Raw genomic sequence first — 11,936 nt, 5'->3', positions numbered from 1 at the left:
ACTGTACACCAGGTATATGTACAACTCACTACACGCATCTCCGGGGGCACTGACGCTCACACAGGCGCACTCACTCTACACCAGGTACATGTACAACCCACTACACGCACCTCCGGGGACACTGACCCTCACACAGGCGCAGTCACTCTACACCAGGTACATGTACAACTCACTACACGCACCTCCGGGGACACTGATGCTCACACAGGTGCACTCACTCTATACCAGGTACATGTACAACCCACTACACGCACCTCCGGGGACACTGATGCTCACACAGGCGCACTCACTCTACACCAGGTACATGTACAACTCACTACACGCACCTCCGGGGGCACTGACGCTCATACAGGCGCAGTCACTCTACACCAGGTACATGTACAACCCACTACATGCACCTCCGGGGACACTGATGCTCACACAGGCGCACTCACTCTACACCAGGTACATGTGCAATCCATGTAAAAGGCATATATGCAAAATAATTCAGGTGCGCAAAATACACAAGCAGCCCGGAAGTGCTAAACGTAAGGGTCTCCAACAAATATGAATCTAGAAATATACAATAGTAAAGCACCTCTGGCGCTAGTGACGTTGTTACCGCAGCTGGTAATCAATTGTAAAATGAAATATATTTTAGGAATATTAGGATTAGAGACATTGGCCCTCATTCAGAGGCACTCGCAAAATGCAAGCGGTTGCTCTGAATGTGGGCGGCTGCTTGGGATTTGAAGGGCAGACTCCTGGTCGCTAGCTAAGCTGTGGGTTACCACTCACAGCTTAGCGACCGACCAGACCATCGCGACCATTGGGGCTTGCGACGAGACCCTAAGGTTGGGTCTCGGCAACCTCAAGCCCCAGGGAGCTTCCTGCTCTGATTCTGTTTGTGAATTGTGTGCTCAGTAGCCGAACGTGCATCAACAAAGTAGCAGTGCCAAGCATGCGCCTGTGTCATAAATCAAAGGCCAACTGGCTCATCTGCTAAAGGGTGGTGTAACCCCCAAAGTGCCGGAAAAAAAATAAAAAATAAATTTCTGTGTTTGTGTGCGCCTCACGTGCATCAATATCACATAAATGGAGGACAAAAATAGTGCTGAAGCTGCTGCCACTAGTCATGACATAGATGATGAAAAGCCATCAACGTTGTCTGCCAAAGCCGATGCCCAATGTCATAGTAGAGGGCATATAAAATCCCAAATGGCACAGTTCAGGAAAATGACGTTAAAAACTAAATTTAAATCACCTGAGGAGAAACGTAAACTTGCCAATATGCCATTTACGACACGGAGTGGCAAGGAATGGCTAAGGTCTTTCCCTAATGTTCATGACTAGTGGTTTAGCTTCACATGACGATGGAAGCCCTCCTCCCACTACAAAAATCAAACTAATTAAGCTGGCAAAAGCACAGCAAAGAACTGTGCTTTCTAATTCTAAGAAGATATCACAAATCCTCATGGAGAGTCCAAGTGTGTCCGGTTTGCGATGCCTGCCCTTCCCAACACTGGATGGGAAGAGGTGGCTTCTTCCACCATTTTCACGCCCTATGCCAGTGCTGAAAGGAGCACCCACAGTCCACTTGCTGATATTCAAATGATGATGTCACTGATGAAGTACAACAGGATGAGGATACTGGTGTTACTGGCACTGAGGAGGAAGTTGACAAGGAGGATTCTGATGGTGAGGTGGTTTGTTTAAATCAGGCCCCGGGGGAGACAGTTGTTGTCCGTGGGATGAAAAAGCCCACTTAGGCTCTCCTGGGGATTTGTGATATCTGACAACGCCACCAATATTTTGCGAGCATTACATCTGGGCAAATTCCAGCATGTCCCATGTTTTGCTCAGACAATAAATTTGGTGGTGCATAATTTTCTGAAAAACGACAGGAGCGTGCAGGAGATGCTTTGGGTGACCCATAAAATATCTGGCCACTTTTGCCATTCACCGACTGCCTGTCGTAGACTGGAGCGCCAGCAAACACTCTTGAATCTGCCCCGCCATCACCTGAAGCAAGAGGTTGTGACACGGTGGAACTCAACTCTCTAAATGCTTCAGAGGATGGAGGAGCAGCAAAAGGCCATTCAAGCCTATACATCCACCTATGACATAGGCATAGGAGGGGGTATGCACCTGACTCAAGTGCAGTGGAGAATGATTTCCGTGTTGTGCAAGGTTCTCCAGCCCTTCGAACTTGCCACAGGTGAAGTCAGTTCAGACACTGCCAGCTTGAGTCAGGTCATTCCCCTCATCAGGCTTTTGCAAAAGCATTCGAGGGTGGTCAATCTGTTGAAATCAGACCACTACATTTTGGCCACCTTGCTCGATCTTAGGTTTAAAGCCTACGTGGTGTCTCTCTTTCCAGCCAACACAAGCCTGCAGAGGTGCAAAGACCTGATGGTGAAAACACTGTCAGCTGAAGCGGAATGTGACACGTCAACAGCTCCTTCTTCATTTTCTCCCGCAACTGGGGCTGCCAGGAAACAACTTAGGCATCCTAAGCAACCCGCTGGCGGTGATGCAGGGCAGACAGGACCAAGTTTGGACATCTGGTCCGGACTGAAGGACCTGGCAACAATTTCTGACATGTCTACTGTCACTGCATTCGATACTGTCACCATTGACAGAATGGTGGAGGATTACATCGGTGACAGCATCCAAGTAGGCATGTCAGACAGTCCGTACCTGTACTGGCAGGAAAAAGAGGCAATTTGGAGGCCCCTGTACAAACTGGCTCTATTTTACCTAAGTTGCCCCCCCTCCAGTGTGTACTCCGAAAGTGTTTAGTGCAGCCGGGAACCTTGTCAGCGAAAGGCGTAGGAGGTTGCTTCCACAAAATGTGGAGGTGATGTTCATCAAAATTAATTATCAATTCTTCCGGGGAGACCAGCCTCCAGAAAGTACAGAGGGACCTGTGGTGGTGGATTCCAGCGGGGATGAATTAATACTCTGTGAGGATGAGGATGTACACAACACTGAAGAGGCTGAGGAATCGGTGGATGAGGACGACATCTTGCCTCCGTAGAGCCAGTTTGTGCAGGGACAGATTCATTTCCAGCTTGTTTTGTGGGGGCCCAAACGAACCAATCATTTCAGCCACAGTTGTGTGGCAGACCCTGGCGCTGAAATGATTGGTTTGTTAAAGTGTACATGTCCTTTTTATACAACATAAGGGTGGCTGGGAGGGCCCAAGGACAATTTCATCTTGTACCTCTTTTTTTTCTTTGCATTATGTACTGATTGGGGCCTAGTTTTTCAAACTGCCATCCTGTCTGCCACTGCAGTGTCACTCCAAGATGGGCCACGTGTTTGTGCCGTCCACTTGTGTTGCTTAGCATAGTCATCCAGCTACCTTGGTGCAACCTTTTGGCCTAAAAACAATATTGTGAGGTGTGAGGTGTTCAGAATAGACTGGAAATGAGTGGAAATTAATGTTATTGAAGTTAATAATAGCATAGGAACAGAAAAAAAAACAAATTCTGTGATTATAGCTGTTTTTATGCTTTTTTCCAAAAAAATACAGATCCAAAACACAAAACCCAGAACCCAAAATACGGAAGGGTGGTTTTGGCAAAACCAATCCAGATCCAAAACACGAAGAAAGATCCAGATCCATAACACGAAAAGTGGCCAGTGCACACCCCTAATTCATGTTATTAATTGTCTAAGTGTGTTAAATTGTTTGTTAAGTTTTATTTCATAGGAAGCATATATATCCCTAGTATATATATCACTACTGTGTATATCATATTCTGTAAGATTTGATTTGCATGTAAATAAAATATCAATTAATCAGAGCTTGAACTTCATGTTTCAAACTCATTTTGGAATCTCTAAAATATACATGAAATCTGCATATATTAAATAAGGCTCTGCATGGTTGGACAATATATTTGTACTGCTAAGGCATAGAATTTATATGTATAATGAGCCAGGAGAATACATCCCTGCATAAAGTATAGTTACAACTTGCATAGATGTATTGCCTGGACAGTTGTTGTTTGCAATAGATATATCTATACCCGCATAGTCAATGAGCCAGGATTATATACCTCTGTAAAGTATATTTACACTTTGCCTGGACATATTTCTTGGACAGTAGAGATACTGGGCCTGATTCAGACCCAGACGGTATCCGCAGTCCGTTCGCATTTGCCGGTGGTTGCTAATCTGCGTATGCGTATGCATCGCAGTGCGCATGCACGAACTACACTGTGCAATCACAGATCCCTCGCTCGCCCAGCAAAACCAGCCCAGCAGAGTGAGTGACAGGAGAGGCCGTTTGTGGGTGGTGACAGGGGCAGTCCAGTAAAAATGAGAGGTTGGAGATGCGAACGCAGGCGTGCCCCAGTTGGTCAACGTCGTTTTAGAGGCATGCATAATTAACAGGCAGCGTCAAAGTACACATCACCAGCCATTTATTTCCTCTGTTTTCCTCGCAATGCTTGCGGTAAAAAAAAGCTACCACAAGCACTGCGTTCACATTCGATAGTGGTCGATGTACCAATGTTTTCATAAACTTCCAGGAGATGACGTGGGGCAGTGGGCGTCTCTGCATACGCTAAGGGGAGTCTGCATACACAAAGTGAATGCTCGTACAGGTACGATGGGCCTACTTATGCCTTGGCGAGCGATTGCTCCCCGCCGCGTCACTTTCAAATATTTGCATGCACATCATGCGAGCGTATGCTCATAGCGACCAGGTCTGAATCAGGCCCATAGTTCCTTACACCACATGAGCCAATCACATACATATGTATAGGAATGTTCATGTGATGTACATTGTTGTGTGATTGGACTGGTATTAATATTGGCCCTTTTTCTTATGAGCCGACCTAATTGGTAAGCCTATTATAATATATTTGCAGATATAAGATACATAGACATATATCAATATATGATATAATATATATATAGTACATAAGATTCCACATTTCAATAACGTAAAGAAATAAATATTACTGTACTTGTCTAGCCGGGAGTGGTAATTTTGATAACGGTAGAGAACATGTAATAAAAAATAAGAAAAAAGGCATCCAATAGTGCAAATATGTTTGATATAGAATAAATCCGTAAAGATGAAAATATGGACAATAATATAAAATCACATCAACATACTAGGATAATCAGCTGGGAAGCCAATAATATTTTTAAAACAAATATGCATACGATTAGCTATGAAGCCATGTAAATGAATCATGGTAGGCTGTGATAGCACAACATTCATATGAAAAAGTAAATTAATAAAAGGTGTCCGTTATAATGGTCCAGAGTTCCGTGGAAAATAAGCATTGGGTTGCAAACAGGGGAATTACCCTTGTGTGGCTAACAGTTTGTGGTGGCGATGGAGCACCTTTAACAGAGACTGGACCCATTGCAACAAAGGAAGACATGGGCATAGGGTTGCCTGATATTCTCGAGGCACCCAGTAAATATAAATTATATTTTACACAGTATATTTGTAACAAACCAAAAATAGTAAATTCACAATTAGAGATGCGTTTTTTCACAGTAGAAGTTGGACTGTCTACCAGCGGGGGCGCCACATTAGGAATAGGACCATACTTCCTTCCAGATCTCCTGACCACAGACAACGAGGATGAGGATTTGGATGACGAGCCACCAACCAGATCACCTCCCATTCATAAGCCATTAAACTAATTTTTACTGTAGAATTAGAAAATAGTACCGTATAAATTTAAAATGTAATTTGCTGCAATTTTTCTATGATAGTACACAGTTTGAGGTAGTAGAGGAGCTGCAGCTAGGACAGCCACCATCCAAAGTCCACGGGATCCGGGCCATGGCTCAGGAAATGGAGTCACGCCAAAATGAGCACAGGGATGCTATGGACACAAGATTAAAGCTTGACCATACATTGGAATGCCTTGTTGAGCCTGTACAAAAAAATATTATGGATACCTAAATAAAACTTGTATGCAATCCTATCTATACCTTCTAAAATCCTGCCTATACCTTCTAAAATTGTCGCTATTTAGCGTAATGAGTCGCACAGTAAATAAATGCTTTCAGACTTTGAGTGTGGTTCCAAAGCACAAAAAGTTATTATTCAATATAAAAACAGATGGTTACATGCTGTGATTTAAAGACAATTAGCGCAAATAAATTATACAGACCCAAGGTACAGTTGTTATATATGCACGTGCTCTGGGCCCAGATACCGGCATCAGCATTAGAAACCTCCATCAACAGTACAGCAAGAAGACTCAAGACTGAGGTCAGAGAGCGCACATATTATTTATTTTTATTTATTACAAGTTATTTATATAGCGCACACATATTCCGCAGCGCTTTACAGAGAATAGTTGGCCATTCACATCAGTCCCTGCCCCAGTGGAGCTTACAATCTATGTTCCCTATCACATGCACACACATACACACTGGGGTTAATCTGGGGTTAATTTGTGTTGGGAGTCAATTAACCTACCAGTATATTTTTGGAGTGTGGGAGAAAACCGGAGTACCCGGAGGAAACCCACGCAAGCACAGGGAGAATATACAAACTCCACACAGTTAGGGCCGTGGTGGGAATTGAACCAATGACCTCAGTGCTGTGAGGCAGTAATGCTACCATTACACCATCTGTGCTGCCCACATATATACTCTTCACAGGGATAGACAATATAATAGACAAGTTTGACACGATTCCATTGGCTCTTCTTAAAGGTTAGTTCATAGGTCAATTCGAATGGACACACACAGCCTCTAACAACCCTTTGTGTCCTTTTTCCCACTGCATGCCAATCTAAGCTGCTAACATTACAGAGTACATTTTAATGTTTTAACTCTCTATAGTCCATAGTTTGCAGATGTATGTTGCGATCTTCTCACCGATGATACCGGAAATCTGTGGAGACACAGTGGATCAGTACAACACCAAACACGGTCTGCTTACCATGTACTAAACCTTAGATATCAAATAACCTTTATTACACAACATTAATAATTACTGCATAAACCTTGGATATTACACTTTAATGCTAGGGACCCTTTTATGGAAGTGTGCAGTGTGTAAGTTTATATCTGAAATAGCAACTGTATATATATATGCACGCATTGTGGGTACACATGTGATTGTCTATGTGCATGCATGTATTTATCATGAATTATATATATATATATATATATATATACACACACACATATATATATATCTCTGCATTACTTGGTTTTGATATTACTGGGCTACAACAATGACAGGCAATGTGTTTACACATGTGATCAAACGAGGCTTGATGAGATCACACAGGTAAGGCTAATTTGTTTAAACCTCAGACTTAAAGACAATGGTTTATTTAGAATACAATTCATTTCTCCTTAACCACATCACATTAGATACAAGGCCTACAATGGCTAACGATAGCTTAGATGTCTAACAATTGTTTCCCAATCCATTCCTTCTGAGTATATTAGTGTCTGCATTATACTTAAATTTTCATAGGCATACTGTTCTGTGTACAGAGCAAATGCTCACTATATCTTTTTGTCTTATCTAATCACTTGTCACAGACAAATCCACAAAACCTGTCTTGTCATCACTGGATTTTCAATGTAAGGATTTTTTTCCAGTTGTAGCAAAATGGCGTTTTGCAACCATTCGCAAAATGGCGTCTTGCAGATCTTGATTTTAAACAGATTCTGTCTTAGCCAATCATCCGGCTTCGACAATATTGATAGGAGAGAAACTATGAAGATGGTCGACAACAAGTTCAACAGGATTCTTGAAAGCATGGCAAGTCAAGCATTGAGCCAAACCCAGATGGCGGATAATCAAAGACAGAGGACTGAAAATTCCACCATGATTGCCACATCCCCCAAACTACTGAATGATAACATTTTACATTTACATACATTACATTTTACATCTCCTAACAACATTCCAGCTGGAAGGATCCTAACAACATACACCATATGGCCATGCAACACGGGAACCGTGGTATACCCTGGAGTCCCAAACTTACAGAGGATATCAATATCAATATGCACATTATCCACCTGTGTCAACGCATAACCTGCTAGAGCCAAAACCACCACCAAGAAGACCCCCTGAAGGTCCACAAGAACAGTCACCAGAGGATGGATCCAACTGACTCAACTAGATGGTGAAATTATTCCTTTAGTTTTTTTTTTCCACACTATTATTTGCTTTTTATTTTCTCAGTTTGTTATTTTTCTTGAAGTGTTTTCTGTTAACTTGCATTTTTCCTTCCAGGTTTGTAATTTCAAAAAGGGAGTAGGGCATCGCAAACTACATGCGCTAGCGTGTATTAAAGTGTGTGAGGATTGGTTACTTTGGTACATGGGCCATAAATGAGCAATCTGAACCCACTTTTTTTTAATTATACTGTATATCAACTAATTGACTTGAATGTTTTTCCCCTCTAGGGTTCAGTAGTTCAATATGTGTACATTGAAAAAATATATATTGTCTAGTTTACTTTATTCATATCCACAAACCTAGAAATTCAGACTCAAGGAAGAAAATCAATTATTTCTCTAAAATAGAATGTATTATCAAAATGATCCTGTTCGGTAACATTCATCATAGCACAATAACCAAATGGCAGACATAGACAGATTTCCAACAGTGTAACATAGCATTCATTGAGCAGTGTTATTGGTTTGGCTATAGGGTGTTGAACTTGGGACCCTTCAGCTGCTGTTCAACTTCACATACCATCATGTCCTGTCACATATAATGTATCACTGCACGCTACGAGTTTTTTCATTTTCACTGCAGCACCAGGACCACAAGGGTGACAGCCTTATTTAAATCGTACAAATGTAATACAGACGAACGGTGAGGGTTCACAGGACAGGTAAAAAATGTGATTATGATGTTATTTACAGGGGCCTAATGCTGGTTACACACTTATAGATATTTAGCCGTCACAATGACTTTTGCAGTGGCTCTAGGCGGGGTGCCTGCATAGGTAAGTGCATACACACATGCTAATGGGGCTTGCAACGCTGCAACAGTGGGGGCTATATTGCATTTGGCAGCATGGCCCCCACTGACGATAGCTCATTTGACCTGCATGAATGCATGCAGGTCCTACGAACGATGTCACAGAAGACACACATGTGAACACATCGACAGCTATACAAGGGGACACATTGTCCAATGACAAAAATACTTCGTCTTAACTGCAAGATTGATTTGACATATCATCTAGTGTGTCCCCTGCTTTACCTGTTGTCCCTGATTTTGTTAATATCAAAATATAAACTCAATTTTTTTTTCTAGGGTTGTATATTACAGCATTTATATATGTGTATTAACTTTCCTTTAGGTTCATGTTCGCCTGAGAATTTATTCTTCCATTTAAATATTCATGCAAATACAAAATAATACTCACTGGAGACCATAGAATGGTAAGTAGTAGTACAAATTGTGACAGTGTAATAATAGCTTGCCAAAACTGTTATCATACACAAACAGGTGGCCATGTACTCTCCTAAAGGCACCGTTGACATTCCTGGAGTTGTTTATATACTTAAAATACATCAGGTTGTTTGCTATAGTTTTATTAAAGGTCATACACCACATGTAAACCAAGGATATCTTTTTGATGTAAACCGTAATGGATGCCTCAACAGGTGTATGTAACAATGCAGACTGGTATATTTATAATTACATTTGTGACATCATTCAACTTATCCCTGAGGTTTTCACACACACTGCTTGTATCACCTTTCCATTATTTAAAAAAAGATTTCCTTTAGTTAATTAAATATTGTTTATTATTAACAAATGTAAAATAACTGCCTCTATAGGCAATCATGCATATCTTAAGATCAAAGGCCCTCATTCAGAGCCGTTCGCTATTTGCGGTCGTTCGTTCAAAAACAAGGGGTGGCTATTCAAATGATCCGTTCGCAAATTGCAGTCTGTTCACACCTCTAAGTCTGAATGAGCGAGCAAAACATACGCTCGTTTATTTGATAAAAACGCCCCCTGGCCGCACGCACCATACATCATGTCCGCTATTTATTAGATTAATCGAGTACATCGTACAGCGTATGAACTGCTCGCTATTCTTGTGGTTGGTGTTTTCAACCGCTATTTTGCGAGCAGTTCTGAGTTAAAAAAAACCAAGTGACGTGGTCAATGACGCTGATGTATTAATTATGCACTCCCTTAAAACGCCCGTTTTGACCTTTAAGCACACCTGCGTTCTGATCTCCACTCCCCGTTTTCAAGCACCTTCCCCTGTTACCACCCACATACGCCTCATTCTGTCACTCAAAAAAGCAGGCACTCGCTATATAGCGTACAAACGATTTTCGGCCGCACTGACTGGTTCGCGCATGCGTACTAAAAACCGTACGCATGCGCAGATGTGCGAACGTCGCTCGGAACGAGCGTACTGCCGCTAGCGAGCGGCTCTGAATGAGGGCCAAAGACCATTTAAACATGTTTAGAATAGTCACTATTAAAAAACTTTATTTTCTTTTACACATGTATAAGACGTACTAACATGGATGATGGGTTCGAATAAATTCCTTTACACTAGCCCTTCCAAGATTGAAGTATATAATGATAAAAACTGAAGAAAAAAAAATTGTTAAAAAGGGTCTTATCCTGTGTAGTATATTACCATGTTAGAGGACTATCCAATACACTGAAAAAGTATTTTTATTGGTACCATGTGTGTTTGCATTTGTGCAGACGTAATGACCAGTATCTGATTTTCTATACAAAATTTCAGGAACATTGAAAAACAACTAAATACTTGAAAAAGTCACCAACAGATACAATGGCCCTGGTTTGCACTGAATAGACAATATTACACCGGACAATTCTTCAGAAATCATAATGCATATGTTAAGGGATTTGCGTTGATGGCTTTTTGAGGCAAACCATTGCGCTTAAAAAAAAATTGTGATCATAAAACTATTTTTTTCTCCTTTACTTACAGGTTTATTTGTCTATGAATTATTAGCAGATGATGAAATATTTTAACAAGCCTCATCACATTATTGAACAGATGAAGAAAAGTTTTACCAAATTATCCAAACTTAATAAATATAATATTTTTTCATATTTTGTATAAACTATGAAATTCAATAAAAAACACAAAAGTTTTAAATATGTTTCCTTTATTTAATATATCCAAATACAGTGTAGTATGGGAATTATAATCATTGCTGCTATATACAAATTTGCTGTTTAATGTAGAAAATTTGGTAGTCCTTTAAAATAATTCGACCAGTTGATGTTTAGGTGAGGGATTAGTGTTATCCATTCAGTCCAGCAAATGCATCAAGTGGTAAATATTGAGACCTATTTTCACAGAGTTATTATCATATTGGAAACCTGGCAATTTATTATACTAGAGCACAGGTTCTCAAACTCGGTCCTCAGGACCCCAAACAGTGCATGTTTTCCAGGTCTCCTCACAGAATTACAAGTAAAATAATTACTGGAGCTCCACCTGTGTATCTTTTAAACTGTGTCAGTGAGCAATGAGGACACCTGTGCACCTGCTGGGTGACCTGCAAAACGTGACCTGCATGGGGACCTGAGGACTGAGTTGAGAACCACTGTACTAGAGTTTGACGTAATAGCAGGTATTCCATATATCGGTATGAGATGCCGGCGCTCGGGATCCCGGCTGTTAGAATCCCGACGCTGGCATCTCAAAAGGATTAACAAACCGACACTCTTTGGTCGGTATGCTAACCCTTCCCCTCTCCCTACCCTACCCTAACCGCCCGTCTCAGTAGCGCACGCAGGGGGGGTTTCTGAGTACCCAGAAACCCCCCCTGATGGGCTGAGGTGTTTTTTTTCTTGAGACGGAGACAGTGATGTTGTAGCCACGATCGGATCACTCAGAGAGCTCTACTCAGATCATAGCTCCCTCTAGTTTGAGGGGAACTGCGGGCACTCAGCAGCAGTGAATACTCAACTGCACTGA

The 11,936-nt window shown here is 41.6% G+C and overlaps 1 long non-coding RNA gene across 1 annotated transcript; it reads left to right on the top strand.

Annotated features, from left to right (window-relative positions):
- The first annotated feature begins 8,755 nt into the window (after window positions 1–8,755).
- LOC148504028 (uncharacterized) lies at window positions 8,756–11,031 on the top strand. The gene is made up of 3 exons (XR_015869927.1): window positions 8,756–8,834; window positions 9,309–9,390; window positions 10,938–11,031. It is a non-coding gene; the product is annotated as an uncharacterized LOC148504028 (long non-coding RNA).
- Window positions 11,032–11,936: the final 905 nt, after the last annotated feature.

Source organism: Taudactylus pleione, unplaced genomic scaffold (assembly GCF_031769625.1).
Source record: "Taudactylus pleione unplaced genomic scaffold, aTauple2 ptg000471l, whole genome shotgun sequence".
In the NCBI taxonomy this organism is placed as follows: Eukaryota; Metazoa; Chordata; class Amphibia; order Anura; family Myobatrachidae; genus Taudactylus; species Taudactylus pleione.
Note: the sequence above shows the minus strand (reverse complement) of the source record. Positions and strands in the feature narration are given on the sequence as shown.